The sequence below is a fragment of the Manacus candei genome, unplaced genomic scaffold (genome assembly GCF_025592945.1).
Source record: "Manacus candei isolate 608988 ecotype Guabito, Panama unplaced genomic scaffold, ASM2559294v1 h1tg000029l, whole genome shotgun sequence".
Classification (NCBI taxonomy): Eukaryota; Metazoa; Chordata; class Aves; order Passeriformes; family Pipridae; genus Manacus; species Manacus candei.
The window spans coordinates 1,397,380-1,422,647 of record NW_026138077.1 but is presented as its reverse complement, the minus strand read 5'-3'; positions in this window follow the sequence as shown (position 1 = coordinate 1,422,647).

Sequence of the window (25,268 nt, the reverse complement as noted above, 5' to 3'; positions counted from 1 at the left end):
CAGCACTGGTTCCCCTTCCAGCACAAATCCAGCTCCCAGGGACACCCTGGATGGAGGTCTGGAGCATACTGTGCCCATCCAGAGACAAGCAGGGCCTGTGCTGTGACAGGAATTTCAGAAATGCCTCAATGGCAATCCCAGGACTGTCCTCCTGGTGCCAAGGCAAACCCTGCAAGCCACGAGAGGCACATGACTGTTGAGTTTAGTGCAAGGGGACCATGGGATCCATCATTCATTTCAAATCCTTGACAACTGGCTCCAGTCATCCCTCAAGCTGACCACAGGTTGTTTTCTTCTGTGGAAGCAAAGTGCCCAACAGCCTCTTGCCTCAGTTTCCTGCCACCAATATGAGAAGAAACTCTTCCCTGTGAGGAAGGTGAGGCCCTGGCACAGGTTGCCCAGAGAAGCTGTGGCTGCCCCATCCCTGGAAGTGTCCAAGGCCAGGTTGGACGGGGCTTGGAGCAACCTGGGCTAGTGGAAGGTGTCCCTGCCCATGGCAGGGGGTGGAAGGGGATGAGCTTTGAGGCCCAACCCAAGCCATTCCAGGATTCTATATGGACTAGGCCCAGAGGAAAGGACTGGCTTTGGCCCCCCAGCTCCATCCTTGTCTCGGTCAGGAGCAGCAGCTTAGTGTAACTGAACCAAAGCCGTGCTGCAAACATGTATTTCTAGATCATTAAGCCCTCTCTTAGCGACAGTGTTTAAAAGCCATGATGACGTTTTATTCCTCCCCCTCCTTCTCTGTTTGGCTCTTGAAAATTAAAAGATAAGCTTTGTGAATCTCACTGAGAAGGGGGAACTGTCACTTCAGCTTTAGAAGAAAAGCCAGAAAAGAAACAAAATTCTTCTTTTGGCAGAGGAGAAAAAAATCCATTACTAAAGGCTTAGAGACAAAGGCTCTCGACACAATTAAAGGCAAACCTAAGCTTTTGAAAGCAGAGGGCATGACACTGGAATACACACAAGACGTGGAGATGAAAGACTCCATTGTGGTGCTGCTGAAAAAGTTAAAAAAAAGAAAAGGAGAGTTTCAATGGATGCATTTGCCTAAACCAAACTGGATGAGAAGCTTTCTAGAGGAGGGCTGGATTCTTCCCATGTGTTTGCACAATGCCAAGAGCCACTGGGCTCAGTCTTAATTAGGATCCTGGGCATTACTAGAATAACTTAGGGAGAGAGGGTCACAACACTTGTAAGTTGGAAAGAAAACAGGGCTCTGATATTTTCTGTGGGAAATTTTCCACCTGGGAAACCTAATCTTTCTTTCCAGCCTGTTAAGCTGAAGGAGAAAATGTTTTGGCTTGGTGTTGTCAAGGTGTTTGTTTTGCAGGAGAGCCTGGTGTGGACACAGTGCTGCACTCCAGGGCACACAGGGGGCCTGTGGCCCAGCCGTGGCCCCCTCCAGAAAGCACTGAGCTTCCCTGGCTCTTGCAGCCTCTAAAAGAGCACTAGATCCAAAGAGAACCCATGTCCAGGATGTCACAGACATGCTGAAGCGCTTTACACCTGGCAGGTGGTAAAACCTGCCCCTTGCTCTCAAGCCCTCTGTGTCCAACCAGCAGCACCCCGAGCCAAACCCTCGCAGTCAGATGCTCCCAACCACAGTGCAAATGTCTCTGACATTTGGGAAAGTCTGTGCTGGGAAAGGATCACCACCATTCCATAAAATCATGGGTTTGCCATCCGCCCTCTGCTGCAACTGCCCAAAGCCAGGCATGGCTTGACCCTACATGCTGGAGAGGTGGTGTCTTTCTCTGTCTGAAGATCTGACTCTTCCCTGAGAGGCTCAAGATGTCTTTAAAGGAGAGCAGGTCCCTCTTTTCTGTGGGTCACATGGGCTGTAACAGCTCACATGTGTCTGGAAGGGGTTGCTCCTACATCCAGTGGTGGCCATTTTCTGATGCCATGACCAGCCTACATTTTTATTAATGCTGGGTTTAATCCAGGGCTCTGCAGGAAGGGCAAAAGTTACTTTATATCCAAACCCAGCACTGTTATCAGGAGGGGTGGGGGGGAGACTGCATGGGAAGAACAGTGCCCAAAGTCACAGGGGCTGTGCTGGCATCTTTTCCCCTCATGGAAAGGAAGGTCTGTCATTACACATACCTGGCTCTTTAATCCTGTTTTAATTCTCAACTCCAGGGATGCTCCTGGGATAGCTGATCCTGTTTTGGGATGACTCAGATGAAGGTAAGAACCATGCCAGGCACACATCCTGTCCTCGTGATGGTGGGCAGACCTCGGGGAGCTACGAGGAGCTGCTCCAGAGGATACCACCTTTCCAAGCCCCAGCTGGGGGTCGGTCCTTGCACCCAGCCTGCCATCCACTCTGGAATTCCCCAAGGGTTTACCCAGGAATGTCAACTCACAGTGCGATCTCCGGTGAAACCAGTTAACTTTGCAAGGAACTGGTCCCTCTGAGGGCATTGAGTGCTTCCCTCCAACACTGGCTGCATTTGTCAGACAAAACCAGGTGACTAAGAGCTGGATTATCTTGATTTCTAGATCCTCTTTGTCTGTGGCAAACCAGAGTCCTCTTTTTTAGGGATACTTGTCCATCACTAACAACGGAACAATTAAGCCGTCCTCTGCTATCCAGCCACAGGTACAAAAGCAGATAAAAGACAGGCTAATTCACTCTGAAATATCCTCCACTCTGAAAATAAAAGCAAGGTCCATGGATGGTTTTAGCTCCTCTTTTTTTCTGTGTTTTCCATTGGTTGGTTTCATCACCAAGGAGACCAAATTCCCACACTCGCTGTTTTAGACATTCGCTGGAACATAAATCCAGGCTTCTGTGCCAGTGGCCAGCACAGCACAATTACGTAAGGAACATGTTGTGTGGTGAGCTAGAGCTCTGCTCACCCTATGTGTGATCTGTTATGGTCACCCAAAGGGGAAAACCATGTCCTCCAGGTCTGCTCTAAGCCCAAGTCCCTCCTGGCATTGTGGCTTGGGGGTCGCCTTGAATCTGAAGCTTCTCCCCTCGTGTTCCTCATATCCATGCAGAAAATCCTGCATAAAACACAACAGGGCATTAGAGAAAGGGAAATGATTTCCAGTGTGCTTCTGCAACAGCAGCTGAGGCACTAATCCAAAATACAGTGGTATAACCAGACCACTGGGCTTCCTGTCCTCAGTGAGCTGCGATGCCCCTTTGCACACTCTAATGCTGCTCTCCCTGATTTTTAACCTCCCCCCTCTCAAAGCCACTCCTAAGTGTGAGACCTAAGTGTGAGATCAGTTTCCAAAGCACTGAACAGCAGCACCACTCGATGGTGTTAATGGGAATTCTGTGCCCGGGATGCCTTTCAGAGCGCCAGCTGGACGAGCTTAGACCGAGTCCCCCAGGACACAGACTGTCTCATGTTGTTTGCCTGATGCCTGTCACACTGGCCTCCATCTCCACAGCAATCCACAGAGTCCTGACTGGAAAATGTGAGGCAGAGCTCCTGCTCATCCCAGTGGGACAAGGATATGGACTGGGCAAGGCAACGTCCCCGTTGGCTGTTCGACCAGGATGGGAGTGGGCTGATGGCCATGGGTCAAAGATGCCATCAGAGCTTTCAGGGCTGTGAAGCCCCAACACCACACAAACATCAGACTGCTTATATAAATGGTTACCTAATGATGTGTCCTCCCCTATCTGCATCACAGGGAACTGATAGGAGGGAGAGTCAGCTCCAGGAACATGTTGGAAGATGTGTCGGGAGGAATTTGTGATCCTGAGTGCTGAAGGTTTCAGAGGTGAAGGTGCTGCCTCTCTGAGCCCCCCAAAACCAGCCCAGAGGACCACCTGTGAGAAAGCCAGTGAGCTGTGCTGTCCAGCAGACAGACCCTCTCCATACAGTCCTCCATATCTGCATTTGACCTGCTGACCTTCCAAAATACAGCCTAAACACATCTGGCCTTCAGGGCTGATTTTTCACATCAGCCCCTGTTCTGTCTTTTTCTAGAATCAGCAACAAAACCCTTTCTTGAAGCAACAGCTGCTTTCCATGATCCTATTTTCAAGCCAGCTCCTTAACAGATACTCCCCTTCCCCCCTCCCTCCCCCTCCAATTTTAGCTGTGTTACTGCTCCATCTGGTCCCCCTGTGCTTGGAGGAATGCCAGCACCTCCTAGGGAAAAGGAAAAAAGCTCTCTTCAGTTTGGGATTGTTGGGAAAACGTGAGCAGGCACTGGAAGCCTCTGTATCCATTTCCAGTTCTGATGCTGGACCATCCCAGGAGGCTTCCAGCAGCATTTTCTGGTCTCCATGGCAGCGCAGTGTGGATGAGACTCCTGAATGTTGCACCTGGGCATCTCTCTGTACCCTCTTGGACCACTCTGAGCTCTGGAGGGATCGGTATCTACTGCAGAGGTAGAGTTGGGATTGGTGACACAGCATGGAAAACCGTTCTGCTGGGGCTTTAGCCTGTTTGCTGACTTCAGGCATTCCTTCCCTTCTGCCCTTCTCCCCCAGAATGAAATACAGCAACTTCTGAAGATGCTGGTGAAGTTAGGGGGGAAGTCCTGCAAGATTTTTCCATAACCCATCTGGGTGTTTCTGCTCCTAAATTGTGCAGTCTGTGAGCAGAGATCTCCCTCCACCCCATTCACACATCACTCTGTGCTCCAGCTGGGATCAGTTCTCACCTGTTGAGAGCAGAAACCTGCTGCTCCAGCCCTGCTTTCCTGCTCCATCCTGCTCCTGAGCCCCAAGACCTGCAGCAGCCCAGCTTTTTTTTGAGGATTGGTGAGAGGGAATATGTAGCTTGTCATTTGTGGCTAAACCAGACCAGACAAGCATCCTGGAAAACATCAGGAAGCCTGGTCCAGGATGAAGTAAAGGCTCTGGGGCACTTCACATTGTTGCTGGTACGTGTGAGAAAAAGTTGCTTTGTTTTTAGGACAATAGCTTGCCTGCCTCCAGGGATCCCAGCCTGAGCTCCTTTCTTGCCTGCCTTACAGCTCAGGAATGAAAAACAAAGAAGGAACTGAGGAAAGCAACTCCAGGCAATCCCAGGAAAGGGTGGATCTGTGCTCCCCTGAGCACTGGCTTTGTTAGGGCAACCAGGGAGGTGTGAGATTATGGCAAAGGGGCTTTTCCGTGTTGGTATCAGGCACCTCTTCCCCTGCCAGGCAGACACAGCCCCTGTGGTGGGCATGGGTGGGCTCGTCACAGGCTGTAGGCAGATGAGACCAATACGGGACAGGGATGTAACATATACAGGGCTCAGGTCCATCCTGGGAAGCTTCATCCCCAAAAGCAGGTGTGAGCAAGCTCAGCTTTCCTCTCTGCTCTGCTTCCTCAGCTCCTGATCCGAGGAGGCAGCAGAGACACTCGCACTGCCAGGCCTCCTCCTGAGAGCAGGGCTGTGCCTGCCAGGGAAGTGTCTCCACACTGGGAAGGCAGGTGATGCCCAGGTAGGTGAGGAGGCAGCTGGTTTATGCCTGAGCCACGTTATCTTCCCAGGACAGCGAGTTCTCCCTGGAGATTAGCTCAGCCCAGAGAGGTTTCAGGTTTCAAAGGGAGCATCGGTGCTTCCTAGGACCAGCGGAGCTGGAAAAGGATTATCCTGTGCTTAGGGACACATTGTGACTCGGTCTACACTTTTCTTTTGAACCAATACAGGATCAGAGCTGTTAAGGTTGGAAATGGCCACCGAGGCTGTCGAGTCCAGCCACTGACCCAGCACCACCTTCCCACTAACCCACGTCCCCAGGTGCCACATCCACGCATTTTTTGAACACCTCCAGGATGGGGACTCCACCACTGCCTCCTTGTCAGCCCCTCCCAGTACCTGACCACCCTTTCAGTGAAGAAATTCTTCCTGATATCCAATCTAAACCTGACCTGGCACAGCTTGAGGCCATTTCCTCTCATCCTGCCCCTTTTTCCCTGGGAGCAGAACCCGACCCCCTCGGTCCCACTCCCCTGTCAGACAGTTGGAGAGAGCAAGCAGGTCCCCCCCAGCCTCCTTTTCTCCAGGCTGAGCCCCCCCAGATGCTCCTCAACCCTCCAGCCCTGCCCCACTATGCACACACACGTTTTTAGAACCAGTTTTAAGGGATTCTGGATGAATCATGGTCATGAGCAGGGCCCCAGATCCTCTCTGCCTTCCCAGCAGTGAGGCTCAGTTCAGGAATTCCCAGAACTCCAGGTCTGGCTTTGCTCTTCCAGGCTCTGGACAGGCACTGAGCCAAGGCTGCAAAAGGCAGTTCAAAACCTTTCACCTGTTAGGAAAGATTAATAGCCCAGAAAAAGCCTTTTGGGGGGGATATCCAGTTCAGTTTGGTAGAGTGAGGGTGACAAATCCTTACACAGGGTCAACAGTGACATTTATCTATAATTTTCAGGATACTCTGTAACTCTAGTAGAACCTTCCTGAAATGTTGATGCTGAGCCATTAAAAAATGAAAACTTGGGAAGGAACTAGGAGACTCCTTGGATCAGCTCTGCACAGCAAACTGCCCTTATATTCCCATCTTTTGCTCACCTCCAGTGTGTCCACACAAACAGGAGAGTGCAAGATGCCTCTCTGCTGCCCTTTGCAAGCCCAGCATCCTCAGGAATAGGATGTACTTGAATTTCCAGGAGCTGGACAACGAAACTGAACTTTTTTTCTGAAAAAAATAAACAATTAATTGACTTCTTTGGCTCACTGTCTGAAGATGGGCTTCAGGGAAGGTTTTAGTGCAGGGACATGAGGGAGAGATTTCAGCCCTGCAGTGAGCTTGTTACAAGAGGCAGATGAAAGTAAACTCACTAGTCAGAGGAATAAAACTCCTGATGCAACAAAACAATGCAGGAATAATCTATCCCTTTTTGAAGTACCTCAGAAAACAGGGATGAGGGACCTTACACAGCTGGACTACAAACAGCAGAGTGAACCACAGAGAGAGAGAGAGTTAGCTTTACTAACAAAATCCAGTTGTGTGGGGAGAAGATCCATGGCTCCAGATGCTAAATCCATGCTCTGATCCTGATGGCTTGACCCCAACTTACTGAAGGGAGTGTGAGGCTCCTTCTCACTTCCATTAGCCTTGGATCAGGGAATGAGTGAACAGCCCTCTGCACCTCTGCTAATTATTTGTGGGCAATCAATGACCATGAATTAGAGGTTGGGAAGCTTTAGTTACGCTGCCTTTCTCCGAGTGAGAGGAAAAGTTTGGGACTCCCACATCCTTCAGTGCCACAAGCCCAGCTTAGCTGAGCTCAAGGCACAAGTAAGGCCTGGTGAACCATGACACAAGAACCTGGAGCTCCCTCTCTCCCAGCTCAGACAGTAAATCCATCAGGACAGAGCCTCTGGTTCATGTGCAAAAGTCACATTTCACCTCCTTCTCCAAAAACCACTCCAAACAGCCATTTCAGAGGATTTTGGACTTGGACTATTTTATTTCTTCAATAGCATAGACTCACAGAATATCCTGAGCTGATGATCCACAAGGACCATCCAGTCCAGCTCCTGGCCCTGCCCAGGACACTCCAACAATCCCACCATGTCCCCAGGGCATTGTCCAAACACTCCTCAAGCTCTGGCAGCCTTGGGGTCAGACCTGTCCAAAAAGTATCTCTAAAATGCCAAAAACTAAAAGAAAAAAATCTAGATAATCCATGTCTTTGTACTGCTTTGCATCCAGCCAGAACAGTCATGCTTAAAATACAATACAGACATATAATAACCACAAAACCACCAGTGAATATTATATGCAAGTATTGGTGTCTTTAAGTATTTTTGTGTATTTTTTATGTGTTTGTTGACTTGAGCTGCAAGAAAACAAGATGTTTTGACACGTTCCCTAATATTTTTTCAGATGCTGATTTGGTGTCAGTAGGAGACCAGACTGAGGCAAACTTTCTGTCAGACACTGTTGAGATACACCATGGAAAATCACTGAATTTTTGGACAGGACAGGGATGGCCCTCCTGGCTGCCAGGGCACTGCTGGCTCGGGGCCACTTTCCAGCATCACATTCCCAGTCTGTCGGTCCATCCACAGTTGCCCCATCCCGGGGGCAGGATCCGGCACTTCCCTCGTTGAACTTCCCCTGGTTCGTGATTCCCGGCCCTCCCTCGGATCTGTGAGGTTCCTCTGCAGGGCCTCCCTGCCCTCGAGGGAGTCAGTGAGGCTTGGGAGAGCCCACGAGCTGCACATTCAATCTGCAGAGTGATTCAGCTGGGTATTGATTCAACTCTCTGCAGACAAACGACCTCTCTCTGGCCGTGCCTTTTAGGGGAGGGCTTCAGACTTCTGCATTAATATTTCAGTAGATTTACGGTGCAGTTGCTTCACCTGAGCACAGGGAGGGAGGGAAGTGAGGGCAGGGATGGGGACAGGCAGGAAGGGGGGGCTTGGAGTGAAGCATAGGCTGAGAGGTTTGGGTTTTCTGCAGGCAGGCCATGAAATGAAGGTTTTTCCATATAAACAGGCCATGAAACGAAGGGTTTTCGATAGAAAGGGGCACTGCTTACTTCTGCTCTTCACTTCACATTAGTGCTGCATCAAGGACAACCCACTTGGCTCCAGTTCTCTGGTCTGCAGCAGGATGAGGGATCAATCATAGGATCATTTAGGTTGGAAAAGCCCTCTACGGTCACTGAGTCCAACCATTCCCCCAGCACTGACCCACGTCCCCAAGTGCCACATCCACACTGTTTTAACTCCCCCCAGGGATGGGGCTCCACCACTGCCCTGGGCAGCCTGCTCCAATGCCTGACCTTCCTAACTTTCCCTAAAATCCAATCTAAACCTAAACCAAGATGCACTGGTAGCAGACATCTGGCTGGACTGTGTGAGGGGCACAGCCACCAGCATCCCAAGGGTTGGGTGAGGAGCACACCTCACCCAGACAGCTCCTCTGCTCTTGCTCATCAGAGGGGTTTCTCCACGCCTACAGAGCACATTTCCAAAGAAAAATAAAAATATTGCCCATTCTTTCCTGTACAAAGCAAGGAGCACACAAACCATAAGGCAGGACTAGACTGTTCTCAGTCATCACAGCCTTGGACGTATCCAGGCTGATTTACCCCAGCAGGCATCTCCCAACTGGAGATATTTCATCAGCACACGGCTGCTGTGACAGCTCCAAATGCAACCCTGCACCACAAGGGATCATCTGTATCCCAGACCCAAACATCCTGTATTATTCCCTGCATCACAAACCAACTGCTTTTGGCTGTGAGCTTTGAGGCCCTGGGATACAGCTCTCTCTTGGATAGCACACAGAAATATGTCAGCCCAAACTGCCAGGTCTGCCTCTGTTTCCCTCTGTGATCCCACCACAACACAGAATTTCAAGGACTCCATTTTTAACATAAAAAAGAAAGTTTGTTTTTTCCGGCGTGTTCTTGAGCAGCCTTCATCTCCTCTGCACAATGGAAGGAAACCCAAGCTGCTCTTCTTTTCCCACCAAATTCAGATGCAGCAGAGACCTTGCTTAATTTTTCAACACGTTTATGGGGACCAGCTGCTGCCACATCCCTGCAGGCCTGGGCATGAAGCATATGAGTTTCAATGGAAAAATGAGGCAGGAACTCCATGGCTCCAGAGGCTCCAGTCACCTTTAAAGGAGGAGCTTGTCCCAACCCTTTCCTTACACTGAACTAAAAGTTATTCCTTGCATCCAGGAGAAAACTCGAGCGTCCCACCTCCATCCCACTCTCCTAGACAAGCCTCAAAGTTCATAGGAGAGCTTTAATAACAAATAAAAGCCCAAATGATCCCAAAACACAAAACAAGAGCCACAAACAACACCTATTCCTCCTTGCAGAGACACAGGTTTGAGCATCAGCATTTTCAGCCTTTATTTCATCCTCTTCCAAGGCTGGTGATGAAAAACCTCTCCCACCCCACCAAGTGCAGGTAAAAACCACTTCCACCACACAATTGTCCTGGATACACAACATCAGGAAGGCTGAATTTGCTCCCAGACTTCCAGAAAATGAGTCAATCAGCATAGGAGAAACACTGCATTGAAAAAGGGAATGGGAATTTAAGTGGATTCTTTTCAAGTCAACGAGCAGAGCCTTGCAGAAGCCACTGAATTTGCCCTCAGGCTGCAGTGAATGAGTAATTTTCTTTTATCTCCTAGTATAAATGTCATTCTTTAGTGACTTTGCCTTTTCTCTGCAGGGCTGGGAGGTGAAGTGGCAGGCACTGCTCACAGACAGGTTTTTGGTACAGGGAGGGGGCTGTTGGTTGCCCAGTCAGGTGTTTATTACTGGATTTTTCTCCTGTGCCTGGCAGCAGAGGGGCACTGGGGGGGCTTCTCTGCTGCTTTGTCTGGCTCAGCCAAGGATGGCAGGAATGTGGGGGGACCCTTTGGATGTGGTCTGCAGAGCAGATGGCTCCAGCTCTCCATGAAAGTGCTGCCTGTACATAAGCACAGCTTAATCCCTGCCCACGGCTTCATGTTTTCAAGAAACAAGTAACAGCAGGATGGTTTTTGTACCCAAGGATCTCAAAAGGAGTCAAAACCCTACAAAATAAACCAGCCAAACTGTGCTGAGCCACAGCAGCAGCACGAGAACAAAGTTAGGAGCCCCATGACACATCCAGGTTCCAGGTCTTACAAAAGGACTCAACAACCTCTGCTCTGCTGCCACGAGACCCCACCTGCAGTGCTGCCTCCAGCTCTCGAGGATGTGGAGCTGCTGCAGTGAGTCCAGAGCAGGCCTTGGAGATTCTCCAAGGGCTGAAGCCCCTCTGCTCTAGAGGCAGGCTGGGAGAGCTAGGAATGTTCACCTGGAGCTGAACTTCACCTGAAGGCTCCAGGGAGACCTTAGAGCCCCTTCCAGTGCAAACAACTCCAAGAGAGATGGAGAGCCTTCAGACAAGGGCCTGGAGTGACAGGACAAGGAGAATGGCTTCACACTGATGGAGGGCAGGGTTAGATGGGCTTTTGGGAAGCAATTATTCCCTGTGAGGGTGCTGAGGCTGGTCCAAGAGATTTCCTGCCAGCCAGTGTCACCAGAGGGCTTTCCCACGTTGCTGTATTCCTACACCCCAGTGGGAAAGCGAAATAACACCGTCCTGATTTGATCTCCACGTGGGGCATTCATTTAAGAGGTGGGCTCGATGATCCTGGTGGGTCCCTTCCAGCTCAGAATACCTGAATAAAACAGTAGCTCTGAGGAGTTACCAGAGGTGCAGACCCCGGCTCTGGGTGCTTTACAGCAACATCCCTCCCCTCCGTGGCCAACAGATCTTTCCCTGTGCTTTGATTTCAACCAGGCTCAGCAACACAAGAAGCTGAGCTGCAAAATATGTGTCTAATCCTGGACAAGTTGTTTCCCAGCTGACTTTTCAGGAGATGTGGTCTCTCTCCCTTAATGAGCTCCCCTTCTGGTTAACTCTGCTCCCCGCCTGATGGATTGAATCCCCCCCCCAAAAACACATCTCAGAAGCTGCAAAGCCATCCAAAAAAAAAAAAAAATACAAAACCCAAACCCAACCCAACCAACAAAAAACCCCCAAAATCCCAACCAAGCAAAAAAAAAACCACCTAAAAACCCAAACAAACAAAAAACCCCAAACAAACTAAAACCAAACCGAAACAGCAAAACACACAGAAACCAAACAAAACCCAACCAAACAAAAAACCTGCAAAACCCCAAAAACAAACCACAAAAAACAAACAAACAAACAAACAAAAAAACCCAAAAAACCCCCAAAACAATAAAAAATAAAACAAACAAACCAAAAACCCCACACCAAACAAAACAACAACAATAAAAAAACCCAAACCAACCAACCAAAAAAACCCCACCTTTTCCCCCTCCACACCCAGAGCAGCTCCACAGCAGGGAGGCAGCTGAAGCCTTGGCTGCAGGGATGGGCTGGGCACTCAAGTGCAGCCACACACTCCCCTCTAATTCATCCCACGTGCTCCAAGTGCGGAGCCAGCTTTGATGCTCCCGCCCGAGGAAGCCGAGCAGATGTGCCCCAGCATCAGGAATTTATCAGCACCGTGAGGCCCACGGGCAGGGAAGCCTTTGGCTGGGGATGAAGGCACCTTTCTGCCTGGGATAAGGACAGCTGGGCCCAGCTCGTGCTCCCTGCAGCCACCCTGGGCTGTCTGCCCTCTGCTCCCTGTGCACAGCAGGGCCTGCCACCCTGCTATTTCAGTGTAAATTAACCTATGTGACTGCCACTCTTGTTGTAAAGACTCCTTAATAAAAGGTAACTTCCACATTTAAAGGAGAATATTTTCTAATATTTTATAAAGACAAATATTTTAGCAAAGTCAATTAAAAACTGATGCCCGATTAAAATGATAAGAGAGATGCTAAACAAGATTTTAACAGGCGAATTTACATTGAATTCAAACCAATTGAAAAGGATATTAGAGATTATTTGGGTATTAAGGAAGCTTTTTATGGAGGAAAAGTTTGCTAAGGCAAACTCTACTCCTCCCCATCAGCTGTAAGAGGAGAGAAAGATATATTAAATTTTGAAAGAGGAGCTCTTTCTCTCTCCCCACTATTAATACACCATTTCAGTACTGGGAGAACACACACAGAAATCAATGAAAATTAATTTCCCGAACTTTCTGTTTTGCTACAAAAGGCATTTTCCACAGGGAGAAGGTTCTGATGAATCCAGCACAAGGTCTCCAGTGCACAAGATGCCCCTGGAGGTGTTACCCTTCCTTGGTGTCACACCCACAGGGTGGCAGATATGGATAAACAGGAGTGGACACACTCAGCTGCCCTTCACACATAAACATGGGGGACACCTGTAAAAGCACTGCTTGGCCTGGCTTTTGCAAGAGAAGCTTTAGTTACAGCACAAACTTGGTGAGAGTTTTCAGTGGGGTGGAGAAAGTGCCTTGGTAACCTTCAGAGTAATTACAGTGTTCTCTTTACCCTGTATTTCCTGAGGGCCAAGGAAATTGCTGTGGGCAATAAATAGAAAAGGGTGGTCTGGCAGTCTGGTCCCCAGCACAAAATCCATAATTTTGAACTGGCAAGGAGATGTCAATCTGCCTTTCTTTTTATTTTAGCACTCTTTGAAGTGGTTTTACTTAAGAAAACCCACACCAAACATAAGCCCCTCTTTTCTCCAATACAAGAATTTTGTCTTGATGTGTCCCCTGAGCTGCTGTTCCAGCCTGTGACAACAGTGGCTCACTCGCTGCCTCAAAAAGAAACAGAAGATTCTGAGTTCTCTTTGGACCATGGAAAATTCACACTGCAAAATGATTTCATTAAATTCACACCACCATACTATTACCATAAAGTTCCCTCTAGCCATCCATGTGCAGGAGCTTCCATGACACACCTGTACATGCCTTAGCACCAGAGGGCTGCCCAGAAGACTTTCCAGCTCCACAGCCCAGTTTCCTGTAGCACCCCAGATGCTGCTGAACATGAACCACCTCAACACAGAGGTGGATCCCAGGGCATCCCTATTTTCCAGGTGATAGGAAGGGCCAAGTGGAGTTTCTCCAGCTGTGTCCCACTCCCCCAGTCTTCAGCAGCACACACAGTCCATAACATGAGACTAGCTCCTCAGGGAGAGCGAGGAAGCATCAGAGCAGGGATTTCTCAGCCACAAAATGCTCTTTTTCCCTCCCCTATGGTGTTTCCAAGCAGGAAAATGTGGAAGCTGAGAAGCCCACGTGGGGTTTCTCAGAACAACCCTGAACTTCAGGCAAGACACAAATCTGCAGCAGGTCAGAGAGCCGTGCCAGCCCTCCAGGCAGCCCTTCCAGCTGCCACCTTCAGGGTGCAAATGCCTCTTCTGCTTCTGTCAAACAGGAGCCACGTGTCTCCTCTTCACACAGCAACTCCCTTGTGCCAATGGGGATGGCCTGGGACAACATTCTTGGGGCTGGGAAGGATTATACATCTATCCATCTGAAGGAAGCAGAGCAGCACCACGGCTACTGAGCAGGCTGTGTTGGAGAAATAAAAGGGATTAATTAAGGTGTTGGCAGCACAAAGAAAGCACTGAGGGATGCCAAGCCAAAATACAGGATCACAAGGATTTAACTGTCTTTCTAAAGCACCTCTCACCTTTCTGAAGGGTGCTCTGCTAGCTGCTCGTTTCTCCTGCTTGAAGATGTGGTGGCCCCTCAGGCTGCTCACGCCTCCAGCCACAAAGTGTTTCACCTGCAGAACTTCTTCCCTCATTACTTGCCCATTCCTGATCCCACTGAAGTCCACAGGCATCTTCCTCTCTTTCTGTTAGATCAGGCTGACAACCTCTTTCCTACTTTACTCAGAGTGCACTCCCCCCTCCTCTGTTCCTGACTTTTACCCCTCTATTGTCCCAGTTCCATCATCCCTCATTCATGCTGGAGCTCACAACTGTGGGATGTAACAGTGAGCAGCACTTCAGGGTTCAATACCTGATGCAAAAGTTTAAGTGACCTGCTGTAACATCAGACCTTCCTTGAGACATTTACCCCAATAAACACCCTGTAGTAAACTACCTAATCCTCCTGAAGCACCGAAAAGAGATCAAAACCCACCAGAAAAAGCCTAAAACATGCTCTGGGCCAGGCTGGTTTCAGGTGTTTTGAAAGAAGGCCCCTGCAGAAGTCCTGGTTCCTGTGTCTGGGGACATGGGTTAGCGGGGGGCTTGGCAATGCTGGTTGGACTTGATGATCTTCAAGGTCTTTTCTACGCTAAATGATTCCACCTTAAAGCCTCCCCAAAGGCCGCCTGCACTGTGACTCTGCCTGGCTTTAAAAAGCAGCTTAGCTGAACTGCTTTTAAGCCAGACAGAAAGTCTCACAAAAGTAAACACATCTTTCAGTGCAAATTATGATCCTGCTACTCCTCCTCTGAAGATTTCATTGTCTCAGTGCTCCTCAAAGTCATCAAACATCAAAGACCGTTCAGGTTTTGCTCCAAATTCCTAGAAACACTTGCTAGTGCTCAGATAGGATTTGGCTTAACAGGGTCAGTCTTAATAAGAACAGGCTTGATTAGACCAGTGAGGACAGGATTCCCCCCCTCAGCCCCTGGTCTCTGTAGCATCATGGATGTGTGACATGGAGAAGATGCCCTGGCTGGGGGAAGCGTAGCTCCATCTCACCAGCAAGAGCTGCACTGAAGCCCAGCAGCGACACTGCTTTTAGCGTTTAAGGCTTGTGAGCACGGCTGGGAATGTTTCCTGTCCCCTCAGCCGACTCTGGGGACCTGCAGGAGGGCAGGCCTCCTCCAGAGCCCAGCCGGGGAGATGCTCTCGGGCGCGTTAAGCACTTAACAGTCTCTGTTTATTTATTGCACTTCAACGCCAGGCGGGAGGGAGGACCTGGCCCTTTTGCTCCTACTGTGCTCGCTCTTCCCTCCTCTCCTGACTGCAGCACGGGCAAAACCAGGCCTTCATTAAAATCAAGACAGGAGACACAAAGACAAAGCCCTTTTTGTTTGAAGCTGCCGGAGCAGAAAGGCAGTGGGGACCCCTCAGTGCTTCCCGCCGGGCAGCAGCGCTGGGGCAGCAGCACAGAGGGCCCTGCCGTTGATGCCTGCTGTCACAGCAGGAAGGAAGAGGGATTTGTGCTTGGAAAAGGGATACCCAGGAGGCAGAGGTAGCCTGGTTTAGTCCCCCAGGGAGCCAGTGAGCAGAGACGGATGAGTCCTTGGCAGCAAGGGAGAAGAGGAGATGCTGTAGAGGTATCTCAGGGACCTCACACTGGAGGAATGTGCTCTAGATTTGGGTCCAGCAGCACCAAAGCTGGTACAAACTGATACTGGGGGCATGCACAGAGCAGGAACCCCTCCCAGCACCTGTGTGATGAGCTGAGGTGTAGGACACAAGACCAGCAGACAACTGCTGTCCCAGCTCCTCTAGGACAGATGTTCAATTGAGATGTGACATCTTTCTCTACCTTCAAATAGAGTATTTTAGAGATTGCTGCTGAACAGGTGTAGCCTGCAGTGTTTGTGCTAAAACACACAGGAAAACCATGCAAAAAGGTGCAACATTCATTAGAACTGTACCCAAATTAACTCACTGAAGCTGCACCCCTCACGCACAGCAAGTGAACCAGGGGTGAGGTTGCCCAGGGCAACCCAAAATGTTGGCAGGAGCTGCAGCCCCTCAGCCAAGTGAGGTGGCAGTGAGGGACTCTGGTGAAGGCAGCAGCAGGATCACGAGTTGCAGACACAGGTCTTCACTTCTTCCTCCCAGTTCTCCATATCAGCTCCACCACCTCCATTCACCCTCCTTTCCCCTAAAGAACCTCCTGGACACACTGCCTTGTCTTCCAGGTGCCGAGTCAAATCTATTCAACTCAGCTCTAGCTTGACAAATCTCCTGGGCCTTGAGGAAATATTAAAGCACACCTGGAATCTTAGTTTTCCATGAAGTTGAATGGACATCTATGTGGGCAGAAACCTGGCATAAAGACCAGCATTCCAATCAAAATTCCCAAAAAAAAAGAAATAAGATTTCTGCACTGCCAGGTTCATAGAATTCCAGAATTGTTTGGGTTGGTAGGGACATAAAAGACCATCTCATTCCACCCCCTGCCATGGGCAGGGACACCTTCCACTAGCCCAGGTTGCTCCAAGCCCTGTCCAACCTGGCCTTGGACACTTCCAGGGATGGGGCAGCCACAGCTTCTTTGGGCAGCTTGGAGCAACCTGGGCTAGTGGAAGGTGTCACTGCCCATGGGAGGGGGTGGAACTGAATGGTCTTTAAAGTGTCTTCCAACCCAAACCAGCCTGTGATTCTGTGATAGCGAATTTACTTCTGAAGCATTCCAAGAGCTGGGAATGTCACAGCAAGAAATCAAGAAGAAAATCGTAGCAGAGTCTTGCAGGAAAATCAGAGCAACTTGCAATAAAGTCCCTGTGCACGAGGAAAGGAAGCACCAATTTTATTTGGGACAGTAGATCACTGCAATTTGTCAATATTCTTGTGTCCCCAGGCATTCTGCTCCTACACTGGGCAGTCTTAAAACCCACTGGCCTCCATAATTCCTCTTGACTTACAACACAGAAATAAAACTTCTGATACCATGAGGCTGCCCTGCCTATAGTAAAGAGCTCACATTTGCTATATCTGGCTATAAAAATGACACTTCCTTTCCACTGGAAAAAACAATTCAGCCATCAGATATGATGACCAAAGACAAGTACTATTTTTTGCACACACACAAGCTTTTAAAACCTGGCCTCAGGTTCAGACTCCTGGTGTTAACTCCAGGGACAGAAGGGGAATTGCAAACACTTTGTGAACTCTGTGAACTCACACTGTACACTCCTTAACTCACTGCTGTCTACAATGTACTGCTCAAAACTTTTGAAAGGGGAGATCTAACACGGGCCTGCAGGGACAGGACAAGGGGGAATGGCTTCCCAGTGCCACAGGACAGGGTTGGATGGGATGTTGGGAAGCGATTCCTCCCTGGGAGGGTGGGGAGGCCCTGGCACAGGTTGCCCAGAGAAGCTGTGGCTGCCCCTGAATCCCTGGAAGTGTCCAAGGCCAGGTTAGACAGGGCTTGGAGCAACCTGATGTCCCTGCCCATGGCAGGCCTTTAAAAGGACCATTCCAACCCAAACCAGTCTGGGATTCTCTGCACTGAGCCCCGAGGACAGGCAGAAATTCAACTCAACTGGTGCTGCTCCTGCTGCTGCTGAGGCCACGTCAATTATGGGCAAATTGTCATCAATGCACTTTGAGTGCCTCTGTGTTGAGAGATGATCAATCCCTGAGGGAAACTTCTGATCTGTGTAATTAGAGGGAAGTGCCACGCAGACCTGTGGCTGATGGCAAACACAGTCAGTCTCCCTCACTCCTGCAATAATCCCAGCACAGCCACCACCCTGGCACAGAATCTTAACACACAAGAGGCAACTTCCTAATGCTAATTAAATTTAGGATTAGATTTCCACACACCCCCATTTTTCCTCTCTCCACAATCTCTTGAGGCTTCAAAGGCACCTTTCACATCACACCAGGACATTTTCTCATTACAGGGAGCAAGCTTATCAAACAAGTGCTACTTAATTCCACACTTCAGCCCATCAGCAGTGACCCAGATTCCCGGTCAGGAGTCGGCCCATGAGAATTTCAGGCTGGATAACCAGACAGGGAGCCTGCCAAAACAAGGCCATGGCACAGAGGGAGGCAGAATGAGCTGGAGGAGTGCAGGAGTTTGGCCTTGCCCTTGGTCCCAGCCAGGTGAGGTGCAAAGAGACGGGCTCATTCCCACGGCACAGCTCGTGGCCCTCGGCAAAGGCACCTCCACCCCTGCCGTGGAGCACCTGGGTTATCCATGAGAAAGCTGGGGACAGATCTTTTTTGGGAGGGCCTGTTACAATGGGATAAGGGGTAATGGTTTCAAACCAGAAGGTGAACAATTTGGAGTAGATATAAGGAAGAGGTTTTTTACAGTGAGGGTGGGGAGGCCCTGGCACAGGGTGCCCAGAGAAGCTGTGGCTGCCCCAGCCCTGGGAGTGTCCAAGGCCAGGCTGGATGGGACTTGGGCTAGTGGAAGGTAGAGCCCCAGCCACTGTGAATCCCCAGAAAGGCACAAATTTCCAACAGCTCATGGCTAATTTCATAGGAAAACTGTACTTCCCTGGGGAAGGAGCTACACAGGATCAGGACTGGCCCCTTCTTATCTGAGCCCCAGAGTATTTAATCTGCTTCTCTTATGGTTTGTCTACATTAACACTGTCTTTGAAGGCTGTTCACTGGAAGAAGCTAATTGCCTTAAAGCAGCCAGAATTATTCATTTTGAATGCTCAAACACATACATTTTGGATGTCAGAAAATAAACCACCATCCTACTTGTGACTGGCTCACAGAACACGCCCAGCAGCAAGCAGCCATCCAGAGTGCTGCAACCCCTGGGGATCTAAACCATGGATATGTGGAAGTCTGTCATCCCTGGGGGAACACAGAGCTGCTCCTGAGGAAGGAACTGTCTGGCTCTTGAGGACCTGGATGCAGATCCATGGATGCAAGCTCTCTGCTCCTCTCTGGGCTGCAGAGAGGGTGCTCCTCCTCCCTGCACCACCACACGTTCCCAAAAAGCCCTGTAGCCAAGATTCCCTCTTGTGCCTGGAAAGAAGCCTCCATTTCCCTCCTCTCCTCACGAGGAGATGCCACTCTGCAGCCCCCCCTTCCCTGAGGCCACCTGCACTCTGCTCAACAAGGCACTTGAGAAGCAGCAAATTGGACACAACTTGGAGCAGCAATAAAATTGGGCAATTCCCACGATTCCCAGTGGTAAAAGACAAGTTTCTAGAGGCATCCATAGAAATCATAACGTGATTTGGATTGAAAGGACCTTAAAGCTCATCCTGTTCCACCCCCTGCCATGGGCAGGGACACCTTCCACTGTCCCAGGTTGCTCCAAGCCCTGTCCAACCTGGCCTTGGACACTTCCAGGGATCCAGGGGCAGCCACAGCTTCTCTGGGCAACCTGTGCCAGGGCTTCACCATGCCTGCCAGAAACCAAACCAGCCATGCCATATCCATGCTAGGATTTGTCCTTCCAGTTTGTCTGATAATTGTCCCGGAGAGCAGGGGGAAGGTTGGAGCAAGGAACACGTACCTGGTGGAAGGGGATCAGATCAAGGAACACTCAAGGAAACTAAACGTACATTTGTCCTGGGATGCACCCAGGGAGGTTGTGGAGTCAGTCTCCATCGTTGGAGACATTTCAAAGCCATCTGGGCATGGTTCTGGGCAGCTGGTTGCAGGTGACATGGCTTGAGCAGGGGGACGGGACCACACGACCTCTAGAGGCCTCTTCCAACCTCAGCATGCAATTCCCAGTGCTGTATCACTGAGACAGGAAAAATGTGAAATCAGAGCTGCCATAGCATCATTTGGGTTCATCTTAGGAAGAAAAAACGTGTCCTAACCACTCAATCTTCATGCATTCATTTGTCAGCCCACCAGCTACTGCCTTTACAGTGTCCTACCAGCAATGAAAAGACAACATGTTCAAAACAGAAGTGACATTTCAGGCCTGGAGATTTAAGTCAGCCAGTACATCTGAATTCTCTTCAGCATCTGGTTCACCATGTTTTCAGTGGTTGTGCTAAATCATTAATAGAGATTAGTGCTGAATTCACCCCAGGAATGCTGAGCTGAGTCAGTGTTATTCTGCCACTTCAGTTTATCCTTGCAAATCAGCTGCAGTTGAATGGCTCCCTTTTTCTGCACCCAAAAATAAGATACTTGTGGAGGCTCAGTCTGGGGCTTTGTGGATCTGATTTGTGGAATCCAGTACATTCAAGATGATATGATGCTTTCAGCCCTTTGCAGGCAAAACACTCCCTGAGAACTCAAAGCTTTCCAAGCAAGAGGGAAGACTTCATACTGGGAATTAACTTCAGCCTCTGGAATTCACCTACTGAGTCATGCAGCTCCCTCCCATCCCACTGATGCCAAGGAAGGAATAATTCCCTCTTCAAGGGGCTCTCCAGAGGGTTTGGCATTACCCATCCACACTTTGTGGCTGCCGAGGAAGGACCTTTCCGTGGCAAATCCACTCCAAAATTGGTCAAGTTAAGCATGTCTGTGGGAACAGGCAAATTGACCTGGAGAAATCAGCCATAGACAGGAGCTGAGGCATTAAACTGGCCCTGAAAAGCCAAAGATTGCTGGTGCACAGGCTCTGCCCCCACTTGCCCATCTCTCCCTGCCCTACAGAGAGAACCCAACACTCCAAAGGGGGAAATTACAATAACTTCCCCCATGATGACTTTACAGGCCCTCCAAGGGCTGTGGGTTGCTTTGGAAACAAATGCAACCTATTGGCTGTGCAGCTGGAAAAGTTGTCCCACCACAGACTGGTGATTGGGAAGGAATCCTTCCCTGGGAGGGTGGGGAGGTCCTGGCACAGGTTGCCCAGGGAAGCTGTGGCTGCCCCATCCCTGGGAGTGTCCAAGGCCAGGGAGGAGCAACCTGGGCTAGTGGAAGGTGTCCCTGCCCATGGCAGGGGGTAAAACTGGGTGTCTTTGAGGTCCCTTCCAACCCAAACTGCTCTGTGATTCCATGATCTGTGCCACAAATAAACATGGTTACATGGATCACCTCACATCAGCACCATTTTGAAACCGTGTTCAGGAGCAGCCAGAGAAGCCAGTTGTGTTCAGAGCACCTCAGCTGTGATAATCACACCTTTAAATGGCTCTTGGTGCCATTGCTCCTTGATCAGAATCCTGGCTCAGCACGGGACAATCCCCCTCCTTCAGTGGCTGTCTTAACAGTCCCCACAAGAAAATCCAGAAGAGTATCTGCTGCAAAATCATTCCCTGCAAGGATGGTACTACAGAATAAGTGATCATAAGCTAAAAATTACTGCATGGAAAGCATCCATTATGGAAATATCCTGACATTCTGCAGCAGTCAATGCACAGACCCGTTACACCAGAGTCTGCAGACTCCTCTCTGAAGAAAAGCTCTGTTCTTTACATGGTGCTTCATTCTCTATTACAAGTTTTGATCATTTGGGTGACTATCAGAGCAGAAGTCCAAAGATTTGACTGCCAGAGACTTGTAGGAGCAGGAAACAACCCAGCACTAAGGCAGATTCCAGTTGCTGGTAAGCAAACAATCCTCCAAACTGGTTTTTGTTTGCAGTGCCAGTCTGACTCATGCTTTGGTAAGCACAGCTTATTTTTCACTCCTCTAAAATAATCCCAAACCAAAACACAACCAAAAAACCCCAAACAAGCAACTCCAAGTGATTTTTCCACCAGGCAAAAATTCTTGGGACACAGGAGGAATTGCCAGGAGCCAGGCAGGATGATGCCCGTGGCTCTGCAAGGGGCTCCTGCACCTGGAAGGACACGCAGAGGATCATCCCCCAGACAGAGGGAGCTCAACTCTAGCCCTGTCCTTGCACTCCAGGAGCTGCTGCAGGGACAGGACATGGGGTTTTCCTGCTTCTCCACGTCCTGATGGATGTTCAGCACCATCTGCTGGCATTCTCTCCGGGAGCCAGCCCCTCACAGCCCCGTGGCTGCTGCTTTGGCACAGGTTGCCCAGAGGAGCTGTGGCTGCCCCATCCCTGGAAGTGTCCAAGGCCAGGTTGGATGGGGCTTGGAGCAGCCTGGGCTAGTAGAAGGTGTCCCTGCCCATGGCAGGGGGTGGAATGAGAGGAGCTCTTAGGTCCCTCCCAACCCCAAAATATTCCACATGATGAAGAGACATACAAATGTGCTGTCAGGCACTTGGGGTCTCAGGAAGAACCAGCACAAATCCCACTCCCCGTGTTTTTTCCTGCTATTATTTTAATTCCCCAGGTATTTACTGCACATCCATGGCCAACAAGGTTTTGTATTCCAGTTTTTGTCAGCTCTCATTGAGTCGAGGTAAACCCACATGTAACCTGAAATTCACTGCTCTCTCTGGCAGTGATCTCCATGAGATTCCTCTGAACTTCCATAAAAAGGATAAGGGAATTTAAAATTGCAGCCATGCAACTGGAAAACACTGCTGAAGGACTGATGCATGCAACAGAATTAAAGATGGCAGAGTTACAACTGCAGAGCAGTAAAACCTGCAAAAGAAAGCAGGTTTGAAACATCAAAGTAACTCTAGAAACACAACCCAGTAAACAAAATAAAAATAACACTGTGATCCAAATGGCTACACCAGTCAAATCTGAGTCACATTTACTGGGTGCTTGTCCTTCTGCTGAACCAAAGCCATGTGGGAAAATCACATTCAGCTGGCAGTGGATGATAAAGCTGGAAAGGGACCCTGTGAAAAGAAGTCCCTGAATAAACAGGGGCCCTGAGCAAACGGACCCAGCCTCACTTGCTCAGTGATACACCTTGGAAAGAGGACATGAGAGAAACATTGCCTCCAGCTCATTATTTCCAGGCTGTTTCAGCTGTCAAAACACTCTACAATATCCCTGTAACCTGGGAAAAGGGCTGGGGAGTTCAGCTCCAAGGGCCAGGCTCTGTAACCACACAGTGCTGGAGCCCAAGGCATCGGGGCCCCCCATCCTCTGTGCCTCCCTAGTGAGCAGGGATGTACAAACCAACACCCCCTGAAGCCCCTGGAAATGCTTCTTCTGTGGGATGCTTGATGTCCTGCCCCTGAGGTCACTCACATCTCTCAAGGTCTCAGCAGAAACAATTCTCAACGAGGAAAAAAAAAAGTGAGATAACACTCAAAAAGATGCTTCAGCAACACAAGATTTCCCACAAATCCTCCAAGCTATTTTTAGTCTCTCCTTTAAGGTGATAACACCTTAGTTTCAGGGCCCTGTGTCCTCCACCTCTGCTGGGAACAGACCTGCATCACGGGCACGGTAAGGGCACAGAAGAGTTTTGTGAGTTTTGTGAGAGATAAAAAATGAGATTTGGTTTCCAGGAGATGAGTTTTCATGGCTGATTCCAGCTGACAGCTCCATGGGGATGAGGTGCTTCTGGGATCTTCTCTGCACGGACTTGCAGAAAAAAATGGAGTCAGTAGGAAGGCAGGGAAGGATTTATCCAAGCATGGCCAAGACAAGCAGTTCATTTACACTCAGCTTGTTTTTTCAGACACTTTGAGCTGTGAAATGCTCTGGGACTGGTTTTAAGCAGTCAGTACAGGCACAGGATGGGACCCACAGCCTTCCTAGTCCTGCAGGCACATGTTGGGATTCCTGGGGGTGTCCAGGAATTGGACTTGATGATCCCTGTGCATCCCTTCCAGCTCAGGCTATTCCATGATTTTACAGAACAGAATGACAACCATTCTCCAGGTGCTGTTCCTGGAGCAGCTCCCTGCCTTGGACAGGAGCTTCTCCATCCTCCCCCCCAGCTGAACACCAAGGTGCTCAAGACCTACCTGGCTCAAAGGCAGAGGTTTTTCCCATCTCCCCACACTCCTGGAACAGATCTGGAGCCCCACATGGTCTGCTCTGCCTCTCCCACTCTGCCTGATGACCAGCACCCCCCCCACTGTGGGATCAGTGCTGGGCCCATCCCTTCCCAGGGCTGTGAGTGGGAATCATTTCTCCCTTATCATGGTCTGAGGGAAGTAAATGAGCCTGCCTGGAATTTATGTCCCCAGATCTCAGCACCAGAAAGGCTCTGCCTGCCAGAGCACAAGCTGGGAAAAACAGAGTTTAAAGATGCAGGAGGGGTTGTGTTAGACCAGTTGGTTGTTCTCCAAATTCACCCTCTTCAGCAAGATTTGAAGAGGATCAGGGACATCTGTAGGGAAGCAGCAATGCAGCAGGATGCTGACTCCAGCCACATGATGGACACGAGGCCACAAAAGCAGGGCTCTGGGATAGGAATTGCAGACACTGATTCTTTCCTACTGCTGAGAAGGGCAATCCAAGGTGGAGCATCTAGAAAGGGGCGTCTTGAAATGTTTCTCTCTCGGAAGAAATCAGCTCAGGAGGTGTCTAGACTTATTCACTGGATGTGTCTGAAATTCTGCCCCAGATGTTGAGCCCCCCGGGCAGCTGCCAAGCCTTGTATTAGCTTAGGACTAATCTGCACCATCTGGCCAAGGCTGAGAGGAAAAGAGTAGCTTTCCCACTCCGGGGTTGGATTGTGGCACAGCTAGTCTGGCTGAAGGAGTTTGCAGAAGAGGAAATCACGCTTTTTATGAAGTCTTCAATCAGTAAGTATTCCTGATCCCTACAAGAGAAGAAGCCCATCCATGCTTTGAGAGGTCTTCAAAGGCTCCCTTCTCTCACATATGGCTACTTTAATGGGAAGGAGCAGAGTAGAGATCCCTTTGAGAAGACCCCTGGACACAGCAGCACTTGCAGATGCCCAGCCTCAAGCTCTTGAGAAGGACTGGAGCAGCTGTGCCAGGCACAGAAGAAGGACTAGAACTCAAAACTCAAGATGCAGCTGAAGATCTTCCATCCTTAAGGATGTCTAGAAGGCTTTTTTTTTTAGGGCTGCCTGGAAGTTTCTCAGCCCACAGGACCTACATAACCATGCCCATGGCTCACCTCAGTCAGTATTCTACCAAAGATAGCTGGAGCCCAGAAATCTTCCAGCACCAAGTGGTGAGGGCCCAGAGAGGAAAGCAAGCAGAAGAAAAGGTCAGGCAGCAGCAGAGATGGTCCTTCTCTCCTGACAAGCATTTCTGGCATAGGAAAACCAGCAAAACAGAGCTGTCCCATCTGGATCCTGAGATATTCTCCCCCTCCTGAGGGCTCTGGACCCAGGACACCTTTATCTGTCAGTGTTTTTCATCTCCTCCAGGCAGCACCCAGATAAATCCACACATTAAAAGCAGCTATTTTGGGCTCTTTCACCTTGGATTCACAAATGCTTCCACTGCCTTCTCTCACAAATCTGCCCTTCCCTGAACAGGGGATGCTTCAGGTTG